The sequence below is a fragment of the Oryctolagus cuniculus genome, chromosome 6, assembly GCF_051225735.1.
Source record: "Oryctolagus cuniculus isolate XC-2025 breed Fujian yellow rabbit chromosome 6, ASM5122573v1, whole genome shotgun sequence".
Taxonomy (NCBI): domain Eukaryota; kingdom Metazoa; phylum Chordata; class Mammalia; order Lagomorpha; family Leporidae; genus Oryctolagus; species Oryctolagus cuniculus.
In genome coordinates this window covers 11,063,268-11,088,795 of record NC_142872.1, presented here as the reverse complement: position 1 = coordinate 11,088,795, position 25,528 = coordinate 11,063,268, and the positions used below count along the sequence as shown (strand labels likewise).

General features: G+C 36.5%; 1 long non-coding RNA gene and 1 pseudogene across 2 annotated transcripts in view; one reads left to right on the top strand and one right to left on the bottom strand.

Annotated features, from left to right (window-relative positions):
* Positions 1-25,528, bottom strand: part of LOC149126012 (uncharacterized) — a 496,014-nt gene that overhangs the window by 257,537 nt on the left and 212,949 nt on the right. The window lies entirely within an intron of this gene.
* On the top strand, positions 12,639-12,965 carry LOC100347558 (cytochrome c oxidase subunit 6A1, mitochondrial pseudogene; annotated as a pseudogene).

Genomic DNA, 25,528 nt, shown 5'->3' with positions numbered 1-25,528 from the left:
GGTTGGGGCACCGGATTCTGTCCCGGTTGCCCCTCTTCCAGGCCTGCTCTCTGCTGTGGCCAGGGAGTGCAGTGGAGGATGGCCCAAGTGCTTGGGCCCTGCACCCCATGGGAGACCAGGAAAAGCACCTGGCTCCTGGCTCCTGCCATCGGATCAGCGCGGTGCGCCGGCCACAGCGCACTGTCCGCGGCGGCCATTGGAGGGTGAACCAACGGCAAAAGGAAGACCTTTCTCTCTGTCTCTCTCTCTCACTGTCCACTCTGCCTGTCAAAAAATAAAAAATAAATAAAAAAATTTAAAAAAATAAAAAAAGAAAAGCCTGAAAATGCTGAAACTAGTTTCTGTTCTGCAAATGTGACAAGAAACTTGAGCTCTGAAATCTTTTCTTCAAATCAATATTGGCTCTAGTTTTTCTTTCAGTTACGATGGTCATTACCTTCAGATAAACTGAAGGCAATATGTATTATTACATTTTCTGAACTCCTTACATTTAAAGAGCTATATCTTCACTCCAAACCTGCCCTTGTATGAAGCTGTGATGACATTCTACTTGGTCTTAATCTTTTCACTGAATCCAATTCAGTGGTCTTAGACAGGGTGAAGACAAACATGTAGGATGTTTCATAACCAAAGTCCTCAAGACTACCAAACGTTTTATGTAATGATTATCAGATCTCTCTTCAATGAAATACAGCTAAGTCCCAAATATTTTTCTAGTAGATACTGGGATCCAAGACAGAGTTTAATTCAAGTTATCAGAAAAGAAAATTCAGAAAAGAAAATGTCTTGGAACTATATGAGAAATCTCATGGAAATCTAAAAACAGAACTAAGGTAGTGACAACTCACAAAGAAGCTACAACCAAAACATTCTTTGACTTCCTGCAGACTATCCAGTCTCCAGCTCTGCTTCTCTTGAAACAGCTGCCTTGTCATCTCCTCACTGTGCACACCTGCTTTCCATGCCTCCCTGAGGGGTCTACCTTTTCTTTACTACTATCTGAGGCACCATTTAATTTTGCCATTGTGATAAACCTGGTTCTAAAATTGCACATCTTTTCAATTCCAGTGCATATTACCTTCTACTCCTTTGGATTTTCTACCACTTAAATATTTTTAAAATACTGACTGAATAATCTATTCTTGATGAGAAAATCATATAGTATGGACATAGCTAAGAAAAAAGTATAAAATCACTTGAAGTGTTGTGGTAACATATTAGCACTTTGATGAAAGCACTAGTTTGCTTGGGATGCCACAAAAAAACAACCATAGATTAAGCGACTTAAGCAACAAACACGTATTTCCCACAGTTATGGAGGCTAGAAGTCCAAGATCAAGGCGACTACACTAGAAGGATATCTCTACCATAACATTCGGCTACAATGATCTCTGGCATCCAGAAACCCCTGATCCAGATATCCTGAATATCCTTCTCTAAATTTCCTCCACAACCAATGTCTCAGAGTTCCCTCTCCACAGATCTCACCAACTCAGCACCAGCCCTGGAGTCAGCCCACTTTAATTGAGTTTTTATGGTATTTTCTTTCTTGAATGGTATAAACTTCATATCTTCAAACTTCATCTGGAGAGAGCAACAGATGTTCTGCATAAAAGTGATCAGGTTCTAGGGCAGGGGTGCATATGTATTCATAGAAACGCACAGTTGGGCCGGCGCCGCGGCTCACTAGGCTAATCCTCCGCCTAGCGGCGCCGGCACACCAGGTTCTAGTCCCGGTCGGGGCGCCGGATTCTGTCCCGGTTGCCCCTCTTCCAGGCCTGCTCTCTGCTGTGGCCAGGGAGTGCAGTGGAGGATGGCCCAGGTGCTTGGGCCCTGCACCCCATGGGAGACCAGGAAAAGCACCTGGCTCCTGGCTCCTGCCATCGGATCAGCGCGGTGCGCCGGCCGCAGCGCGCCGGCCGCGGCGGCCATTGGAGGGTGAACCAACGGCAAAGGAAGACCTTTCTCTCTGTCTCTCTCTCTCACTGTCCACTCTGCCTGTCAAAAAAAAAAAAAAAAAAAAAGAAACGCACAGTTGATGTGTCCAGTGAAGACTGAAATAACACAGCTCCCTCAGCAAATGCAGTCTTCACCTCCTTCCCTTTGGAAGCTGAATCCACTACACAGGCATTGGTTTCAGGGCTCCACGTGCTAGAGTCTTTCTTTGATATACACTGACCCATTAGCATCTTGCAGTTTATACTACCCTGGGCTATTTTACTTTCCTAAAATGTCAGATTGAGAGCCTGCCCTGACACATGGACACACATGCTCCAGGGATTCTCTAGGCCACAACAGGCTGGACAGCAAGCCACATCTGCAGCAGTTCTAAATGGGCACAAGTCACTGAATTTCTGTTCACAGATCTCTCTCTCTCTGCGCCTAGCCAAATATCTGTGTCTACTCCAATAGAACCAGGATTAGAACTCCAAATGTCAACTGCCATGGGAGACGGCAATATAAATCACTGATCCTGACAATATTTAAGAAAAAAATCAACTATTATAAATATTTGTAGTAAAGTGTTTAGGGATCAACTTTCCGAAAAAGTGATTTCTAATATTTGCAAATTTCCATGGCATAAAAATTCTCACTATCACTTCTTTCTATAAAACAGTTTAACGACTGGTTCAGGACATTGGACTAAATAAAATGAGCCGATCACATGACAAATACTGCAAGATTCCACTTATACAAGATATCTAAAACAATCAAATTCATATAACATGGGCTGAAATTGCAGGTATTAGGAGCTAGAAGGAGGAGGAAACAACCACCCTGCTGTCAACAGGTGTAAGTTTCAGTTATGCAAAATGACTTATTTAAGAGAACTGCAATACAACACTGTGCGTAAGTTGCCATTATATTGTACACTTAGACACATCTTAAGAAAATAGGCCTTAAGTTCAGCATTACTACTACATTTTTAAATCCCAAATATTTAAGTCAGTTTTCACACAATATTATGAATGGCAGCACTCCATTAGAAACATTGTTTTAGCACATAAAATTTTATATTATATATAAAATATTAAGTTTATATTGTCAAATACAATAGCTACAAAAAATTAAATATCTTGGGATAAATTTAGCCAAGTAAAAGAAAGACCTCTACGATGAAAATTATAAAACATTAAGGAAAGAAATAGAAGACACACACACACACACACAAAAAAAAAAAAAAAAAAAACGGGAAAATCTCACATTTGTGTATTGAAAGAATTAATATCATCAAAACATCCATACTACTCAAAACAACTCAGATATTCAGTGCAATTCCAATCAAAATACCAGAGATGTTCTATCCAATTTTGTGGAAAAAGACCCTAAAATTCATATGGAATCACAAGAGATCCCAAATAGCTAAAGTAACACTAAACAAAACAAAACAAAACACATAAAGCTGGAAGCATCACAATCCAGATTTCAAGACATACCACGGGGCAGTTATAATCAGAACAGCCTGGTACAGGCACAAGAGCAGATATGTGGACCGGTAGAACAAACAAGAGATACCAGAAATTCATCCACGTATCTAAAACCAACCAATCATTGAAAAATGAGCTAAACTCACCCCTGGAGAAAGGACAGCCCTTGAACAAATGGTATTGGAAAACTGGATCTCTGCATGCCAAAGCAAGACCCCTACATTACGTCCTACAGAAATGAACTCACATCCTCACCAGCACCTGTTATTAGCTGATTTCTGTATGTGAGCCATTCTAACCGGAGTGAGTGAAACCTCATTGTGGTTTCAATTTGCATTTCCCTGATGGCTAGGGATCCTGAACATTTTTTCATGTGTCTATTTAACATTTGGATTTCCTCTTTTGAAAAATGTCTATTTAGGTCCTTGGCCCATCTCTTAAGTGGGCTGTTTGTTTGGTGGTTGTGGAGTTTCTTTGATCTCTTTGTAGATTCTGATTATTAATCCTTTATCAGCTGCATAATTTGCAAATATTTTTCCCATTCTGTAGGTTGCCTCTTCACTTTTGTAACTTTTTCTTTTGCAGTACAGAAACTTCTCAATTTGATGTAATCCCAATTATTAATTCTGGCTTTGACTGACTGTGCTCTGGGGTCTTTTCCAAGAAGTCTTTGCCTGTGCCTATATCTTGCAGGGTTTCTCTGATGTTCTCTATTAATAATTTGATGGTGTCAGGTAATAGGTTTAGATAGTTAATCCATGTTGAGTGGATTTTTGTGTAAGATGTACGTAGGGGTCTTGCTTCATGCTTCTGCATGTGGAGATCCAGTTTTCCCAACACCATCTGTTGAACAGACTGTCCTTGCTCCAGGGATAGGATTTAGATCCTTGATCAAATATAAGTTGGTTGCAGATGTGTGGATTGATGTCTGGTGTTTCTATTCTGTTACATTAGTCTATCCATCTGTTTCTGTACCAGTACAATGCTGTTTTATTACTGCCTGTAGTATGTCCTGAAATTTGGTATTGTGATGCCTCCAGCTTTGTTTTTGTTGTATAAGATTGCTTTAGCTATTCGAGGTCTCCTGTACCTATATATGAATTTCAGCATCATTTTTTCCAGATCTGAGAAGAATGTCTTTGGTATTTTGATTGGTATCACATTGAATCTATAAATTGTTTTTGGGAGAATGGACATTTTGATGATATTGATTCTTCCAATCCATGAACATGGAAGATTTTTCGATTTTTTTGGTATCCTCTTCTATTTATTTCTTTAAGATCTGTAGTTCTCATTATAGAGATCTTTGACATCCTTGGTTAAGTTTATTCCAAGGTATTTGATTGTTTTTGTAGCTTTTGTGAATGGGATAGACCTTAGAAGTTATTTTGCAGTTGTGGCATTGCCTGTGTAGACAAAGGCTATTGATTTTTGTGCACTGATTTTATATCCTGCTACTTTACCAAACTCTTCTTTTTTTTAACTTTTATTTAATGAATATAAATTTCCAAAGTACAGAATATGGATTACAATGGCTTCCCCCCCATAACGTAACTCCAACCCACAACCCTCCCCTTTCCCACCCCCTCTCCCCTTCCATTCACATCAAGATTCATTTTCGATTCTCTTTATATACAGAAGATCAGTTTAGCATACATTAAGAAAAGATTTCAACAGTTTGCTCCCACACAGAAACAAAGTGAAAAATACTGTTTGAGTACTAGTTATAGCATTAAATCTCAATGTACAGCACACTAGGGACAAAGATCCTACATGAGGAGTAAGGGCACAGTGACTCCTGTTGTTGACTTAACAAATTGACACTCTTGTTTATGGCATCAGTAATCACCCTAGGCTCTTGTCATGAGCTGCCAAGGCTATGGAAGCCCCCTGAGTTCACTGACTCTGATCATATTTAGACAAGGCCATGGTCAAAGTGGAAGTTCTCACCTCCCTTCAGAGAAAGGTACCTCCTTCTTTGATGACCCATTCTTTCCACTGGGATCTCAACCGTGGAGATCTTTCATTTAGGTTTTTTTTTCCCCCAGAGTGTCTTGGCTTTCCATGCCTGAAATACTCTCATGGGCATTTCAGCCGGATCCGCATGCCTTAAGGGCTGATTCTGAGGCCAGAGTGCTGTTAGGACATTTGCCATTCTATGGGTCTGCTGTGTATCTCACTTTTTCCAATAGCAATTAGTGGAGTTCTCTGGATCCCCTAATAAAGAATCATGTTGTCTGCAAAGAGGGATAGTTTGACTTCTTCCTTCGCAAACTGTATTCCTCTGACTTCCTTTACTTGCCTAATGCCTCTGGCTAAAACTTCCAGAACTATATTGAATAACAGTGGTGAGACTGGGCATCCCTCTCTGGTACTGGATCTCAGTGGAAATGCTTCCAACTTCTCCCCATTCAATAGGATGCTAGCTGTGGGTTTTTCATAAATTGCCTTGTTTGGAGGAATTGCCTTCTATACCCAACTTGTTAAGAGTTTTCATCATGAAAGAGTGCTGTATTTTATCAAATACTTTCTCTGCATCTATTGAGATAATCATGTGGTTTTTCTTCAGCCGTTTGTTAATGTGGTGTATCACATTGATTGATTTGTGAACACTGAACAATCCCTGCAGACCAAGGATAAATCCCACTTGGTCTGGGTGGATGATCTTTCTGATGTGCTGTTACATTTTGTTGGCCAGAATTTTATTGAGGATTTTTGCATTTTGTACATCAGGGAATTTGGTCTGTAATGCTCTTTCTCTGCTGTATCTTTTTCAGGTTTAGGAATTAAGGTGATGGTGGCTTCATAAAAAGAATTTGGGAGGAATTCCTCTATTTCAATTGTTTTGAATAGTTTGAAAAGAATCATAGATAGTCCTTCTTTAAATGTCTGGCAGAATTCAGCAGCGAATCTGTGGGGAGCAGGGTCCGTCTCCCACAACATGGCGGGGCGCCCGGGAGACAAATAAGTACTGAGACTGTGGACTGAAACTAACTATATGCATCTGATCTCCCACCATATGATGCTGAGAAGGAGTAAACAAATCTTACACAGCTGCTTCGTCAATTAGCTGATTCTTGATCCAACCTCTGATTGGAAGAAAGCACGTGCTCAGCATGTGGGCAACAGAGCACAGATTGGCGGGAGAGAACTATAAAAGGGGAGGCGGGGGAGCGGCAGCAAATCCAGGAAGGACCTGGGAAAGAAAACAGCGTCCAGTGTCGTTCCTCCGCGAGTGGGGGAGTGACACGAATCCACCCGGTCCTGGGCTTTTCTTGATTGGGAGGGCCTTTATTACTGATTCAATTTCTGACTCTGTTATGGGTCTGTTCAGGTTTTCTATGTCTTCATGGTTCAATTTAGGTAGGTTGTATGTGTCCAAAAATCTATCCATTTCTGATAGATTTCCCATTTTGCTGCTATACAACTCTCTGTAGTAATTTCTAATGACTCTCTTTATTTCTGTGTTGTCTGTTGTTACATTCCCTTTTTCATCTCTGATTTAATGATTTGGGTCTTCTCTCTCCTTATCTGGTTAGTTGGGCCAATTGTGTGTCAACTTGGTTTATTTTTTCAAATAACCAGCTCTTCGTTTTGCTGATCTTTTATTATGATTTTTTTGGATTCAATTCTGTCCATTTCTTCTCTAATTTTAATTATTTCTCTTCTCCTACTAGTTTTGTGTTTGGTTTCCTCTAGTTTATCTAGATCCTTGAGATGCACTGATAGCTCATTTATTTGGTGCCTTTCCAATTTCTTACTGTAGGCATTAATTGCTATAAATTTTCCTTTTAACATTGCTTTTGCTGTATCCTATAAGTTTTGATATGTTGTGTTTTCATTTTCATTTGCTTCCAGAAAGTTTTTTTGATTTCTCTTTTATTTCTTTTATGACCCACTGTTAACTCAGGAGCATGTTGTTTAGTCTCCATGTATTTGCATATGCTCTAGGGATTCCTGAGTTGCTAATTTCCAGCTTCATTCCATTGTGGTCTGAGAAGATGCATGGTATGATTTCAATTCTTTTGAATTTGCTGAGACCTGTTTTATGGCCTAGTATGAGGTGAATCCTATAGAAAGTTCCATGAACTGCTGGGAAGAATGTGTATTCTTCAAGTGTAGGATGAAAAGTTCTGTAGATATCTGTTAGATCTTTTTGGGTTATAGTGTCGATTAAATCTGTTTCCTTGTTGCTTTTCTGTCTGGTTGATCTGCCCATTGCTGAAAGTGGAGTATTGAAGTCCCCCAATACTACTATATTAGAGTCTAAGTCTCTTAAGTTCCTTAACATAACTTTTAAATAGTCCAGTGCCCTGTAATTAGGTGCATATATGTTTATAATAGTTATATCTTCCTGTTGAATTGATCCCTTAATTATTATATATTACCCTTCTTTGTTTCTCTTAACAGTTTTTGTGTTAAAGTTTATTTTGTCTGATATTAAGATGGCTAATCCAGATTTTTTTGGTTTCTGTTGGCATGAAATATCTTTTTCCAACCTTTCACTTTCAGTCTGCATGCAACTTTGTTGGAAAGATGTGTTTCCTGTAAGCAACAAATACATGAATTTTGTTTTTTAATACATTCAGCCAGACTGTGTCTTTTAACTGGAGAGTTAAAGCCATTTACATTCAATGTTACTCAATAGTAGTAACTTTGCCCTGCCATTTTTCCAAAGATATTCCTAATTTATACTTTGAGCTTCCTGTGATCCTTTATGGATTTTCTTCTTTTACCTTCTTTTGTATTGATGCCCATGTTTCTGTGTTTCTGTGTGTAACACATCTTTAAGCATCTTTTGCAGGGATGGACAAGTGGTGACAAATTCTTTCAATTTCTGTTTGCTATAAGAGGTCTTTATTTCACCTTCATTCTCAAATGAAAGCTTTGCAGGATATAATATTCTGAGATGGCAGGTTTTTTTTTTTTCTCTTAGTACTTGGGCTATATCTCGCCATTCCATCCTAGCCTGTAGGGTTTCTGATGAGAAGTCTACTGTGAGTCTAATTGGAGATCCTCTGATAGCAATCTGACATTTCTCTCTTGCACATTTTAGCATCTTTTCTTTATGTTTCACTGTGATGAGTTTGATTACAATGTCTCGTAGCAAGGATCTTTTCTGTTCACGTTTATTGGGAGATATGTGTGCTTCCTGTACTTAGATGTCTCTTTCTTTCTCCAAACCCAAGCAGTTTTCTGCTGGTATCTCACTAAAAAGGCCTTTGAATCCTTTCTCTCTCTCCATGCCTTCAGGAACTCCTAGAACCTGAATGTTGGGTTTTTTAATAATATCCTTTAGATTCCCAGCAATATTTTTTTGATTTCTAATTTCCACTTCTTGTCTTTGGTTTGACTGTATACTTTCCTGTGCTCTGATATTCTCTCTTCTGCCTCACTGATTCTGTTTTTAAGGCTCTCAACTTTGTTTTTAATTTGTTCTACTGAATTTTTCATTTCATTTTGATATCTCTTCAATATGTCAATTTCATGTTCTACTAAATTCCTCATTTCATTCTGATTCCTCCTTAAGATTTGATTTTCATGACAGAGATTTTCTTTCATGTCCTGCATGGATATTGGTAGTTCAAGCATTTATTTTTGATTACTTCTAAATATCCTTATCATAAATATTTTGAGTTCCATTTCTTGCAAACTGTTGAAATCTTTACTTAGTATATACTAAGTTGATCTTCTGTATATAGATAATTGAAAGTGAATCTTGATTAAGAATGGGATGAGAGAGGGAGTCTGAGATGGGATGGTTGTGGGTGGGAGGTAGGTTATGGCGGGAAAAGCCACTAAAATCCAGAAATTGTACTTTCAAAATTTATATTTACTTAGTAAACATTTTTTAAAAATGAACCTACAATGAATCAGGGATAAAATCTAAGATCTGAAACTATGTGTCTGTTTGTCATTTGTATTTTATCCTTTGAAAAATGTCTGTTCAGATCATGAGCCCATTTCTTAGCTGGACTGTTTGTTTTGTTGGTGAGTTTCTTGAGCTGCTTAAGTATATTAAATATTAATCCTTACCAGAGGATTACTAAATTACTACAAGAAACCATAGGGGAAAAACTGCAGGTCATTAATACAGGCAAAAACTTTTTGGATAAGACCCCAGAAGCACAGGCAACAAAAGCAAAAATAGACAAATGAGAGTGCATCAGCTAAGAAGATTCTGCACAGCAAAGGAAACAGTCTACAAAGAATCAATTGACAGAATGGGAAAAAATATTTGCAAACTGTTCATCTCACAAAGGATTAACATCTAACTGATGACTAGATAAACCGGTATATTTAAACAATGGAATACTACTTAGTTGTGAGAAAAAAAGTTAAATCCTATTTCACAATAAAATGGATGCAATTGGAGACCACTATGCTTAGTGAAATAAGCCAGCCCCCAAAACACAAATATATGTATTTGTTAATTTGTAGTAACAAATATACAGAGTCAAAAAAGTGTAACATATGAGCAAAATGACCTTTTGAGATTTGATTATTATTTATAGCCCTTTTCTATACTCTTGAAAAAAGTGGTTTTTTTAGCCTATTACCTGTTGAATTCTTTATTTAATAGAGGATAAAGCTTGTCATTATAAAGTAAATTGAAAGTAGATCATTGTAAAATTAAAAAGAAAAGTAAGAAAGGAAAGGAAAAAGAATGTTAACGAGGAAGCAAAGGAGGTAAGGTTGTATGTATCTTTATGCTCTTAAAACTGTATATATGAAATATATGAAATTTGTTCCACTTACATAAATAAAATTTTTAAAAATACAAATAAATTTTTAAAACAGATTTTGGAAAGTATAAAAATTAATTACTTCTCACTAGTTACTGCCTGTACATATGGAAAAACATATCTATCTCTTTTTTGCTAAGATGGTCATATTTCACAACATGATACAAAGTACACAATTCATTCTTAAGTCTTCTAGTGGAACATTAACATCAGCTTCATGACAAAAATGTCTGTTTTCATGGATATTTCTAAACTTGGATACATTATTTGAATAATTACACTGATATTCTGGGTAACTTCACTTGAACTATTTATACAATACATGAATTCAATTTTAATATCAAATATCACTGACTGAATAGCTTTTATTCATCTAATATTATAAAAGAAAACAAACTAAAAATATGTGGTCAGCTGATATTAAAAGAATGTGTCAACGTAATTCAATGGGGAAAAAATATTTTGCAGTAAATAGTGTTGGATAGACCAGATATAAAGAGATAACAACTCAGATACTCTCAAAAGCTAACATTAGAAAGACAGACTATGACAAGTGTTAAATAGGATGTGAAGTAACTAGAACCTGGAAACACTGGTAATGGAAATTTAAGATGGTACAAATACTTTGTAAACAGTTGGTTGTTTCTTTAAAATGTTAAACAGTTGTCTAGTCATTCCACTGTTTATTGCATAGACATGAAAGAGAAGTACACACACAGAAACATATGTGAATGTTTGTACTGGCTGCACTATAAAAGCCAGAAACTAAATCAAATGTCCATTAGCAGATGCATATCTGAACACAGCATAGTCTATATGCATACAATGAAATTCTACTCAATAGTAAAATAAGTAAACTATTGATACAACATGTATCTATCCCAAAATAATAATGCTGAGTGAAAAAAGTCAGAAAAAATGAATTTGAATTGTATGACTCTTTGCATATAACTTTTAGAAAATGGAAACTAACTTATAGTTGCATAAAGGAAATAAGAGGTTTCCTGAAGACAGGCATAAACGAAGGAAAGTACTACAAATAGACGCAGATAAAGTTTTGAGGTGACAGTAACAATAAAAGCACTAACCACAACCATTAATCAACCTCCATAACTACATAATACAGCTACACCTATACTACCTTCAAAATGAAGTTAAATATGTTCACTATCTTGATTGGTATGGTAGTTGCATGGATGTATAATTAAGTCAAAACTCAATAATAATACAATTCAAAAATGTATAGCTTATGGAACATCAACTATAGTTTAATAACATTGTAAAAAATAAGAAAAAAGGGAAGAATTATCTTCAGCCTACAAATACTCAATTTCTTTGTAATGCAAAGAATTAAGTCAAACTTAAAGGAATAAATATAGTTCATATTCAAGAAATTTTCCAACAGAGATATGACATTGATTTGTTATCTATGTTTGTACAAGCATTTTTCCTTTTGTAAAAAGATTTATTTATTTATTTGAAAGGCAGAGCTTACAGAGAGAAAGAGGTATCCGCCATCTATTGGTTCACTCCCTAAATAGCCACAACAGGTGGAGCTGGGCCAGTCAGAAGCCAGGAGCCAGGAGCTTCTCCTGGATCTTCCATGTGGGCCCAAGGGCTGCTCTTCTCCACTGCCTTTCCAGGCAAAGTGCAAGGAGCTGGATTGGAAGTGGAGCAGCTGGGACTTGAAAGAGTGTTCATATGGGAGGCCAGCACTGCAGGCAGAGGCTTTACCTGCTACAACACAATGGCCCCTGTATAAGCATTTTCTACTAATACTGCTGTCATAGACATCTAACACCTGATGCAGCATTTATAAAATATCAAAAATACTACAGAAGGATAATAAATACTCAGTTTTCCTAAATTACTATTAACAAACATCATTTCTAGTAGATAAGAGAAAGATGTGATTATTTACCTGTATCTTAAAATGTTAACTCATTTGCAGGTAGTAAAAGTGGAAGACAGATCCATTTTCATATCCCCATATGATTTTGTTGTGTTAATTCCTGGGAATCTATCTATCTCACTCATAATCAAGTATTATACACAGGTAATCATTTATCTTCTCATACTACAAACAACAGATTGACCTATTTTTGCATTTTTTCTTACCATTTTGTTTCTTTAGAATATAAGCCTCTAGTTTTCCTTTATCTAAACATATTGCTTCATTTCTCAAAAGAAATATTTTAAATGAATCTATGAATGCCTGAATATAAAAGATCTCTAGGTACTTTTCTTACTACATAAACTACTTGTCACTTCAAATTCCTCAATATTATCCAGGGACTCTGAAAAGTTACAATTGAATTTTAACAATTCCCTAGCATGTTATCCAGTAAGATTACTCTATTTCTTCTTAAAATTGTAGACAGAGCAAAACTTAATCAGCTTTGAGCTGTAATACACATTAATTCACTCTTTCTTAGACAATTAAGTTTGCTGGTCCAGGAGGAAAATGGTGGCAGTGGCAGCTGGGTCCATGGTTTCTCAGCTTCTAGGACGGTCCTGCCTATGTCGGCCTATGTCGAGTGGCACTCATGGCAATGAGGGCTCAGCTCCCAAGCAGAAGGCCCCCAACTACTTCGTTAAGCTCTGCAGCATGGGTGAAAGCATGCTGAATGTCTACTTGAAATCACACCATGAAGAGCACTGGAGACCTGAGTTCATTGCCTACCACTATCTCCACATTAGGTCAAGACCCTTTCCCTGGGAAGATAGGAACCCTCCTGTATTCCATACTCCTCATGTGAATCCACTTCCAACTGGCTATGAAGATGAATGACCAGAACCTGTACTCTGACAGGCACATGGCCACCGGGTACCACAGCACCAGTTTGGACCACCACTGATATTCCATCTCTTTGCTTACGGCAGAAGATGACTTAAATAAATAATTTAAACTTAAAAGAAAATGAAAGTTTGTGCTGAGTGGACAGCTGTTACTCACCACCTCCACTGCTAGAGTATATACTGCTTCCTGAGTCACAGCAACTAAGTCACTGACTGCAGTTATTTGCTCTAAAACAGCTTAGATCTACACTAACAATTTTCACTGTGCCTAATGGCAATCCCAAGGGCTGTAAATGTAATCAAAGAGCATATCTAATGAACTTCTCAAAGAGACACTTTTATGATATATATTAAATACAATGAAAACGTGAAAGTTGGGAACTAATAAAAGAACATAGAGAATATTTCAAGTTTAAGGTCCCATACCATATCTGATTGCCACATTACACATTAGTCAGACTACAAAATGAAAATTAGTATTACTTAGCTATCCAGCAATTGAGGAACTTGATAGGAACTCATAAATCTGTGACTAGCACAAAACTCAATTAAGAACATTTTTTGAGTATTACTGGAAGAAGAGTTATAATTAGAACAATAATAGGACATTTATTACAAACCTTGATGTATGAGTGCAAATTTTCAGACTTTTCTTTAGAGCTTTCAGTAAATCTTTATTGTTCTAAGACTTCTAAAAAGCCCAGAAATCACAGAGACAGAAGGCAATAAACTCAACAGAAAAGCACATGCTTTGTAGCACAGAAAACATATACCCTGCATCTAGCATTTACTTCCATACTATATGAATTAGGCAAGTTATCTCACCCCTCTGAGCTTCACTTCCTTCATCCATTAAACAGGAATGATAATAGTACTTAGACCCACAGGATTATAATAAATACTAAACAAAATAGTATGCACGTGAATTACTTAGCATAATACTTGACACACGGAGCTCAATAAATGCTCCTTGCCATTATTAAGATTACATTGTGCTTTTTTTTCAAATTGCAGAAATATACTGTTAAATTACAATGACTAGACTTTCCAGATCCATTTTCTATTCCACAATAATAAAATACAAGTGACTCAATATACAGCAATTTTTATCATTTAAATGTATTAAGCATTCTACTGATGACTGAATAAGCAGATATATTTCTTTACACAGTGGAATGACATTCAACTTTCATAAAGAAGGAAATCCTGTCACTTATGACAAAATAAATCAAACTAGAGGACATTATGCTAAGCAAAATAAGTCACACACAGGAAGATAAATACTATATGATCTCACTTGTATGTGGACTCTAAAAAGTCCAACTGAAAAATCAAGAGACTAGGACAGTGCTTGCCAGAGTCTGAGTGGTTCTAGGTGGAGAATGGGAGATCTTAGGTAAGCAGCAAAATGATCCAGTTTCAGTTAGGATGAACAAGTTCCGTACATCTGTTTTACAACAAAGTGACTATAGTCTGTAATAATGAATATTTAAAAATTCCTAGAAGGATATTTTAAATGTTCTTCCCACAAAAAAAACACGTATGTGAAGTAATGGATATGTCTGTTAGCTTGAGCAAATTATTTCACAATATATACATATACCAATAAATTGTAATATATAATACAGTAAGTATATGTAATTCCTTAATAAAAAATAAATTCATTAAGGGAAAATATTAGGTCATATACTTTTTGTTTCCCAACAGGAAGAGTCTGCACTATTAAAAGCTATTTGGTGGACTTCATTCCAAATCAATCATACTTCATCAATGGCCTATGAAGAAATAGTACTCCATAGTTTTACAAATTTGTCATGAGGACAGTATGCTCATACCACTGAGAGAATAAATTTTAGATTTATCTGAAGAATTTACTGGAAATCTAGACACACAAAGATGGGACTTCTACAATTCTCTATGTTCAAATATAAATTTGCAGTTTAAATATTAGATTTAAAAAACTTGATTACTCAGTTTTCTTCACTTCAGTGTTACTGGCTCCTTAATAGCTCCAACTCTACACACGACTCTCCCACTCCACTGCCCTTTGCAGTTCAGGCAGCCATACAGCCTCCTAAAAAAGCCTCCTTAGCTAGTCTTCCCCCGCTTCCTTCTTTGCTTCTTATCAATTATACAACAAGGCTGCTAGAGCAATCTTTCTAAAAATGTGTATTTCATTAAAACCCTTGAGGGCAGCCATTTCTCCCCAAAGAATCTCCAAGTTACTAGTATGGCATATAAAACCTTCAAGGAGAGTGGTTCTGTGCTTGCATCCTATGCTGTGAACTTCCCAATCTTACACTCCGTCCCAAATACAAATCACAACCCAGTCAGAATAAACATCAGGCCTTCAAACATGCCATTCTTCCCAGCACACTTACTTTCCTCCATCTTAAGGATTCTTTTTCTTTCTGAAGCTGTTTTGGATCTCAGCTTAGAAGCCATATTACAGAAAAACAAAATAACAACAACAAAAACACCACAGTCTTTTCAGGACCCCAAAGTTTGGATTAGGTTCTCTCTTGTAAGTGATTATAGCAATCTATGTTTTATTTATTTAACATCATTTACTCAGAAAATATTTATATTTACTGAGAGTCCACTACTTTACAGGCTGTATATTCTAATAATTTAGATAAAGCTGAGACTCCAAGAATTCCTGAGTGGGCAGGATATTTAAAAAATAATTAACGTACGTCAGATGGGTTTAAGTGCCTTCACTGGAAAAGGAGTCAGAAGAACAGAAACAGGCTATGTCAAGTCAGGGTACTTTGTTGTTTCGCGGGATGTCAAGGGCCACTTCCTGGAGGGGATACTAACAAAGACCTAAAGGAAATGAGTGAGCAGTGGGAGTCCGAATCAGAGGCGCGACAGGCAATGGCTGGGGCCCTCAGCTCAGAAAGTGCTCGGCTTCTTGACAAGCTCCTGAAGCCACAGCGGAGCAAGACAGGGAGAGCAGTCAAGTGGGAGGGCATCTGGGGCCCTGGAGACACTGTAAGGCCCTTAGATATGCCACTGCTGGAGAAGCACAGCCAAGGAAGGCAACAGAAGAGACATCTGATACCACTTGGACTGCAAAAAGACAGCTGCAGCTGTGGAAGCAGGGAGACCAACAACATCATTGCAACACATGAAGCAAGAGAAGACAGTGGTTTGGACTTTACTCCAAGTAACAAGCACAAGTCAGATTCTATATTTAATTTGGACATAATATGAACAGAATTTACTGCTAGAAGGGATAGAAAGTCTAAGAGACAAAAATTGAAGGTATCACCAAATTTTCTGATCAGAGTAACTGGAAGGGTAGAATTCTCATTACCAATATAGGTAGCACAAAAGGAGAAAGCCAAAGTGGAGTATCTAATAGTTGTTCAAGTTATGATACCAATTAAGTGGTATAAACAAAGCAGAAGTGTATGAGGGAATTCAGGATGGAGACACTAGACAGTTTCAGTTGTTCTAGAAGAGACTGCCCATGGAAAGACTGGAAACAGAAAACAGATGAAACCCTGTGACTAAGCCCTCATTTGGGAAGCTTAAAAGCAGCAGCGAACGAGAACAAAAAGGCATGGCTGGTGAAATGAACGATTTCTTGAGAGCCAAACTAGGGAAGCATCTAAGTTGGAGTGATCACTGCATCAAACGAAGGAGCTAGGTCAGGACAGCTGAAGACCAAGATACCATCATTTAACTGGCAGCATGGAGACCAGCAGTGATGTCTACAAGAGTCATTTTAGTGGCCAAGATAAGTACAGCCAAAATGTAATTAGTCAGGGTTCAGGAAATAACAGAAGAAGACAAAGTCAAGACATTGAGTACTGACCAACTCTTGTGACAAGCTTTACTGTAGGACACATAGAGATAAGAACTTGGCTGGAGGAAAATGTGGGTTGACAACAGAATTTCTTCTTGCATAAATGAGTTAATAACAATTTTGTATACTAATGAAAATAAATTAATATTCTGTAGTAAGAAGAGCAGTGAAAATACCACTGAACACACTAATATTCAATATATGTAGTATAAAAATGATGATGATATTTCTGTGGAAAAGTAGAATAAAAGGTAAGTTGGGGTGGGTATTTGGTGCAGCAGGTAGATGCCATCAGGACAGCTACATCCTATGTTGCAGCACCAGAGTTCAAGTCCTGATTCCAATTATGATTCTGGCTCCCTGCTAATGTGTACACTGGTAGGCAGCTCAAGTATTTGGTCCCTGACACCCTTCAGCAAGACGCAGACTGAACTACAGGCTCCTGATTTTGCCCTAGCCTAGCCTAAGCAATTACCTGCATTTGAGGAGAGAACCAGTGAAAGGAATATCTCCCCTCTCTCTTTCGTCTTCTCCCTGTCCATCTCTGTTTCTATCTATGTCTCTTTGCCTTTGAAATAAATATAAATTACTTTGATACAAAAAATTTTTAAATGCAAGCATAATTTTTCACAATATGCATTCCCATGAACTTTGTGAAGACTATTCATGTAATACCCTGCTACTGATTTCAAAATATGAAGTTTTTTTATGTAACCTTTTTTTAACTTTTATTTAGTAAATATAAATTTCCGAAGTACAGTTTATGGATTACAATGGCTTTCCCACCCCCATAATTTCCCTCCCACTCGCACCCCTCCCATCTCCCATTCCCTCTCCCATCCCATTCACATCAAGATTCATTTTCAATTATCTTTATATACAGAAGATCGATTTAGTATATATTAAGTAAAGATTTCATCAGTTTGCACCCACACAGAAACACAGAGTGAAAAATACTGTTTCAGTACTAGTTATAGCATTACTTCACATTGGACAACACACTAAGGACAGATCCCACATAAGGAGTAAGTACACAGTGACTCCTGCTGTTGACTTAACAATTTGACGCTCTTGTTTATGGCCTCAGTAATCTCCCTAGGCTCTAGTCATGAGTTGCCAAGGCTATGGAAGCCTTTTGAGTTCGCCAACTTCGATCTTATTCAGATAAGGTCATAGTCAAAGTGGAAGTTCCCTCCTCCCTTCAGAGAAAGGTACCTCCTTCTTTGATGGCCCCGTTCTTTCCACTGGAATCTCACTCGCAGAGACCTTTCATTTAGTTTTTTTTTTTTTTCTTGTTTGTTTGTTTGTTTTTTGCCAGAGTGTCTTGGCTTTCCATGCCTAAAATACTCTCATGGGCTCTTTAGCCAGATCCGCATGCCTTAAGGGCTGATTCTGAGGCCAGAGTGCTATTTAGGACATCTGCCATTCTATGAGTCTGCTGTGTATCCCGCTTCCCATGTTGGATTGTTCTCTCCCTTTTTGATTCTATCAGTTAGTATTAGCAGACCCTAGTCTTGTTTATGTGATCCCTTTGACACTTAGACCTATCATTATGATCAATTGTGAACTGAAATTGATCACTTGGACTAGTGAGATGGCATTGGTACATGCCACCTGAATGGATTGTATTGGAATCCCCTGGCACGTTTCTATGAAGTTCATTCTTACACAGCATTTGGCAATTAGCCTTTTTAGTTTTTTATAACCTAGGACAGTGTGACATGGACTTCTTGAAGGAATAAGGCTACTTGATTTGTAGAATGTTCCACATTTTAGATTTATCTGATTAGTTCTCATGATATGACTTACCCTTTCCCCTCTGTTTTTCCTTCCTTTTCTTCTCTTCTCTTCTCTTTTCTTCTTTCTTTCTTTCTTTCTAAGATTTATTTATTTATTTAAAAGGCAGAATTAGAGAGGTAAAAACAAAGATATCTTTCATTTGAAGGTTCACTTTCCAAATGGCTGCAATGACCAGGGCTGGGCCAGATTAAATCAGGGGACTGGAATTACAACCGTGTCTTCTATGTGGGTGACAGGGACCCCAAGCACTTGGACCATCTTACTTTGCTTTTCTATGTGTATTAGTGGGAAGCTGGATCAGAAGTGGAGCAGCCAGTACTCAAACCAGCACCCATACGGGATGCTGCTGTTGTGAGCAGTGGCTTAATCCACTGTAATACAATGCCACCCCACTCCTCCCCCTATTTCTTATAACTGGAAGTTCAATTTACTGTCACTCACGAATGCCCAGATGCGCATAATATGAAACACACAGCATTGACTATAAAGTAGTCTGATCATAATGTTTTGCACAAATTCAATCAGGCCTTTAGATTGAACTTCCAGTATAAAATATGAAGTTTTATTTGCAAAAAAATAAACAGCAATAAAAACAATCTTTGTTAACACAACAATAAACAGTTCATTTTCTAATATTAAGGCAATATATTCATAGATTTTACTTCTGCTAGAATAGCCTTTACTACTGAATTAATAGTAGAACTGATATATTCTATTTTGTCTTTCATATTGATTTTTTTATTTTCTACACCAAGTACTTGGAGAAGGAAAGGAATCAAGGGACAAGAAGAATAGAGACATAGATGATCATTTATCTTTCGTCCTATAATGATCTGTTTGTTTCTTTTCTAAGACCTACCTTACAGAGCACCTTAACACTTTGATATGAAGATCAGTTGCAATGTCCTTTTTTCAAGCCACATGCTTTCTTCAAAAGGAGTAAGGGTCAGAAACAATATTTGGCAATGGTAATAACTCAAACAATAAAGGAGCAGAATAACCAACCATCAACCTAATGATGACAGTTACTACTCACCAAAAACCTGCAAAGTATTCCACACCGTGATTGGTGCTTTCCAAGCATTTTCTCTCGTTTTCACACACACACACACTACAACCATGGCAACATTGTATCATTCTTGTACAAAACATGGAGAAACTTGTGCTCTTTGACATGGACCCTACTACCATCTCCAATTTAGCAACACATAATTTAGCAACACATACGCCTGAGATTAAACCCAGGACTGCTTGATTCCAGAATACACCTCTTTCTAACATACCATGCTGACTACAGCACAAATTTTCTGCAATTACATATATTAAGTCTACATGTGATTCTAAAGTGCTTTCTCTTCACACTTTTCCTGCTCTTCATATCCCTTTAAAATCTATTCTATCATTATTGCAGATAAGTGTAAAACAAAGTATACCATCCGCTAATAATGTGTCAACCTTTTTAGATTTCCATTGTCTTGAAGAGAATAGGCTGAAAGCAACTTTTTTACTAACTGTTTTTATTTGAGAGGTAGACAGAGACAGACAGAAAGTGTGTTCACATCTACTGGTTTACTTCTCAAATGCTTACAATGGTCAGGCTAGTTTGGGGCCAGAGCCAGGAGCCAGGACAATCCAGGTCTGCCATGTGGGTGGTAGAAAACCAATTACTTGAGCCATCACCAGTGTCTCCAAGGGTCTGCATTGGCAGGAAGCTGGATTCAAGAATCAAAACTGGGAATTGAACCCAAGTGCAACAATATGGCAAGCAGATGTTGTGACTGCTAGATAAAGGCTTGTCCCCAGCCTTACTCTTAAACCATAGAAACTGCTGCCTAAAATGGCATAAAATTGGAATTCTTAGTGGTATGCTCTGTTAAGCCATCTGAATTTTTCTTCATTACATAATTGCATTATAAAAAATAAACGTTAGATGTTAACAAGCATCACATTGCTATGACAATAAAAGGCAGTTTGATACCTTTGGTGACAATAAGAGAAATTGTGAAACAAGAAAGGAAGGTTTGAGTGCATTCTTTTATAAGCACATAAAAATTAAATGACACAGCCCTTTATAGTCCTGCCAAAATGTAAATTCTTGAGTATATTAAAGTCTAAAAGCCTTGTCTGTATAAAACTGACAAAATACATCAGACTCTAATTGGCTGCAGAGTGATAATGGAAAGATGTGGCTTAATTGGAGTTCTCTCCCTGAAAAGGCAGAGTTTAGTAGTGTCATTTTAATTATTTCTAGCCATTAATCCTACAATCATATATTATTTTCACCATATATTACACCATGAAGCACCCTCTGCTTTAAATACTACGATATTTAAAAAAGCAAGTGCCCAGAGAAAACAAAAAGACCCAGAGTAGATTCACTGCCTGCACAAATGCTCTGGAGAACCGTAACTGACATTCAAATCATGAGTGGTCAGGATGAAGGATATGGCTAATTTAATCATTAGCTAACAACATTCTTGATTCAGTCATTCATTTAATCATTACTCACACCTGTTACATTAATTAAGTAGTTAATGTGATATTTAAGATGTTTCCCTTTAAGGTAAGTCTTGAATTGTTCTTATACTGCTTTTACACAGCTGGACAAGCACATCACTAAAACCATACTACAATAATGGCCACATGTGGCAACTGTAACTGACAGTCTGCCCAAAAATGTGAAGTACTAAAGAGAAAGACACAGTCTTAAGCCTTCTTTAAACATGACAAGTAAAAATTACAGTATTTTTTTCCTGTTGCTTTTTCAAGGACCACTAGGATCACTGATATAACAAATTATTTTCAAATTTATATTGAATGTAACTACCCAGAATGTGTAAAACCTTGAAGCTTACCAATTAAGTAAGTAATTAATCCATACTGAGATCCACCCATTTTTCTAGAATTACTATTTTAACTATCATTTTTGGGGGAACACATTTAAATTTAACTTACAAATAAATTTGTACCTTTATCCATTTTGAAGAGTAAAATTTCCCAGTTAGTATTTTACTTCCAGTAATAATGTCTAATTATTAATGTTTATAATTAATGAAGGCATCATTACAATCTAGCCTAGAATATACCAAAAAGTACTCAAAATTGTAATTACACTAATGTATAAGTTTTTTCATCCCCCAAGTTTTTTTTTGAGATCTCTAGATTAAAGCATGTCTCTGATATTTATTTTAAAAATAACGTTTATTGAGTTACTTGAGGCTGACCAGTTTTCTTAATTGCCTCTGAAACAGTTATATATTTATTCCAGTATGTTCACACTATGGCAAATCACCAAATAACTATTGTTGACTGTCGTTGAAGTTCTTTTTAGAATTTGAGGGCATATTACACATTGAACTAAAAATGCATTTGCCAAAACTTACATAAACAGGACCATCAATAAATACTATTTTTTTTTAAGAAATATGCTTTTCAGGGACAAAACAGTGAGAATTTATTTTCAAAGTTAATTTCCAAGAACTACTGGGGTAAGTGCAACCTCAATCTAACCTCCTAAATATGTGGTCTTTCAGAATAACAAAAAGATGCCTAGACAAGAACTTGGCAAGTGGAAAAGCTTCAGTGTTGGCAAAATTGAATTATAATCAAGGATATAAGGCACAAAAGATAAATTATCTCACAGAAATTCTCACCCACCAGGACTAAAAACAAAAAGGATATTTCTGGCCAACAAAATCCTACCAAGGAACAAGCAATAACTAAGAGTATGTGTTCTAGAATCTGACCACCTGAGTACAAAGTCTAAACCACCAATTACTGGTTGTGTCTACTTAGAAAGATGATAAATCTCTCTCCAGTAATCTCTTCATCTGTGAAAGAATATGGTAATTATCCCTGTCTCATATTCTTGGTGTGAAGATTAAATAGAATAATAAGCACAGCACCTACAGCATTTCTTTGAGTATTTAAATTTTCAACAAGTTATTTATGATAGCTGTAATTTTTATTCAAAAGCCTCATTCTGATGTATTCTGACTACTTCAGTCTAATGTGGGTGTGGTGTCTGCTATTCTATACAGTTTCTTTTTATATACTAAAATTAAAAGATATATATCTCAGAGTTTTTTCATCAGTTTCTCATTCACTAATTTTATGGTCATAAAATATTGGAGCTGAAAGAGGCCTTAGAAATAATTTTATTCAAATGTCCTCATTTTTAAGACCTAGGAAAGTTGTTACATGCTCATAGTGAAATAGCAAATTGACAGTACTAATATACATGCCTGGAATATAGGCATGTATTCCAGAGGTATGCTATTGTGAGCTTGCTGTTTTCTTAAGATGTTACGCTTTCTGAATACAATGTAAAATGATAAATCAAGATTGTTAATATCAGTTCCCTAAAATACTTTTTGAGGTAAAACATTTGAAATTTACTCTCATCTTTTCTGAAATGGATACAAATAATTCACTATTATTTATATTTGCCACACCGTGCTATATACCTCAAAGGATAAAAGACTTGTTCTTCCTCAAAATGAGGTTTTGTTCCCATTGATCATCATCTCCCTATCCTCCCACCCCACTAGTCTTTGATAACCATGATGCTACTTTCTGCTTCTTTTGAGTTCCACTGTTTTCTATTTTCACATATGAGAACACAAGGTACTTTCATTTCTGACCGTGGCTTATTTCACTGAGCATAATGTTCTCCAGTTTCATCCATGTTGTGCTAACTGACAATATTAGTATTTCACTGTGAATATATACCAGTTTCTTTATCCATACATTTTCTGATAAACATGTAGGCTAATGCCATAGCTAGAGTTCCACAATAATCATGGGAGTGCAGACATTTCTTGGGTATAATGATTTTAAATCTTTTCCCAAAATACCCAAAAATGGGGGGAATGCTAGATCATATGGTAATTTAATTTTTAATTTTTTAAGGAACTTCCATACGGTTTTTAATAATGGCTGTAGTAATTTCAATAGCAGTTTACACACCCATCAACACTGTGCAAGGATTTCCTTTCTCCATATCATTGTCAACACTTACTACCCTTTCATCGTTTTTATAGTAGTCATTCTTAGAAGTTTGAGTAATAGACCCTTATGGTCTTAATTTGTATTTCTCTGAAGTTTAGTGATGTTGAGCTTTTTCTCCTATATCTATTTCACATTTCTGTATCATCTTTTGAGAAATGTCTGTTTAGACATTTTTAGTTCTATTCTTTGCTTTCTTTGAGTTGAGTACCTTATTTATTTTGTATATTACCCTCTTTAATATGTATCAGTTCCAAATATTTTGTCCCAGTCCTGAGGTTGTCTCATAACTCTGCTAATTATTTTTTTCTTGTGCAGCAGCTTTTTAGTTTAATGTAATACTGTGTAACTCTACTTTTGGTTCCTATCCTTTTAAGGTCTTATCCAAAATACAAAATACCTTTGCCCATTTGCCCATCTCTATTTTTTTTTTTTTTTTTTTGACAGGCAGAGTTAGACAGTGAGAGAGAAAGACAGAGAGAAAGGTCCTCCCTCCGTTGGTTCAACCCCCAAATGGCTGCCATGGCTGGTCAGCACACTGCATCAATCTGAAGCCAGGAGCCAGGCGCCTCCTCCCCGTCTCCCATGCGGGTGCAGGGCCCAAGCACTTGGGCCATCCTCCATTGCCCTCCTGGGCCACAGCAGACAGCTGGACTGGAAGAGGAGCAACCGGGACAGAACCCGGCGCCCCAACCGGGACTAGAACCCGCGGAACCGGCACCGCAGGCAGAGGATTAGCCCAGTGAGCCGCAGCGCTGGGCCTTGCCCATTTCAATGTCGTAATTTCTTCTCTATGTTTTTTTAGAAGTTTTACAGTTGATACTATGTTTAAATTTTTAATCTATTTTGAGATGATTTTTGTATAAGGAGTGTTATGATCCGGTTCTTCTTCCTATGGATATTTTCCGAACACCATTAACTGAAAAGCTGTCTTTTTTCCATTGTGTATTCTTGGTACCTTTGTTGAAAACCAATTGACTATATATGTGTGAGTCCATATCTGAGCTCTATTTTTTTGTTCCATTGATTCATCCATCTACTTGTATGCAATTATAATGTAGTTTTAATTACAGTCACTTTGTAATATAGTCTGAAATTTGGTAAATGACGCATCCAGTTTTCTTCTTCCTCATGACTGTCTTATTTACTTGCGGATTTTTGGTGCCTCCAAATGAATTTTAAGATTGATTTTTCTATGTCTAAGTAATATGACATTGAGATTTTAACATATAGTGGATCTCTTTGGATAATAGGATATTTTTAACAATACTAACTCAGCCAGTGCATGAACATGGGATATCTTTCCATTTATTTATGTCTACTTCAATTTCTTTCATTAATGTTTTATAGTTTGAAGCACATACAATTTTTAGAATTCATATAAACCTAAGAATTCAGTTAGATTATTAACCCATATATTATTCTAAAATTAGCTTATGAACACTGAAAATAGAAAGAAATCAATTCCTTTGTCCATAGATCATCACTCCATTATGTTTTACATCTATCTTTCTAAATATTTTTCTATACTCCATATTGTCTTTACTTTTTCTAGGACAGGATTTGTTTTATATGCAAAAGGCAACAATAGGAATCTTAGATAATATGTGATAGCATTAAATTATCATGGCTTGGCTATCTTTAATCTTAATCATTTTTCATGTTTCCAATATAACACATACAAAAGTTTATTTGATCATGAAAAGAGTTTAGGTATGAAGAAGGGCTAGGGAAAAGCATGTGTGTCTATGTGTATGTATGTGTGTGTGTGTGTGTGTGTGTGTGTGTGTGTGTGTATATATATATATATATGGATATATATACAAAGTAGGAACCAAATTATAAAAACCATAAATTTATAAATAAATGATGTGTTGATTAATGACACATATGTTTATAATCACTCCAATGTACTTCATCAGACATTAAATAAA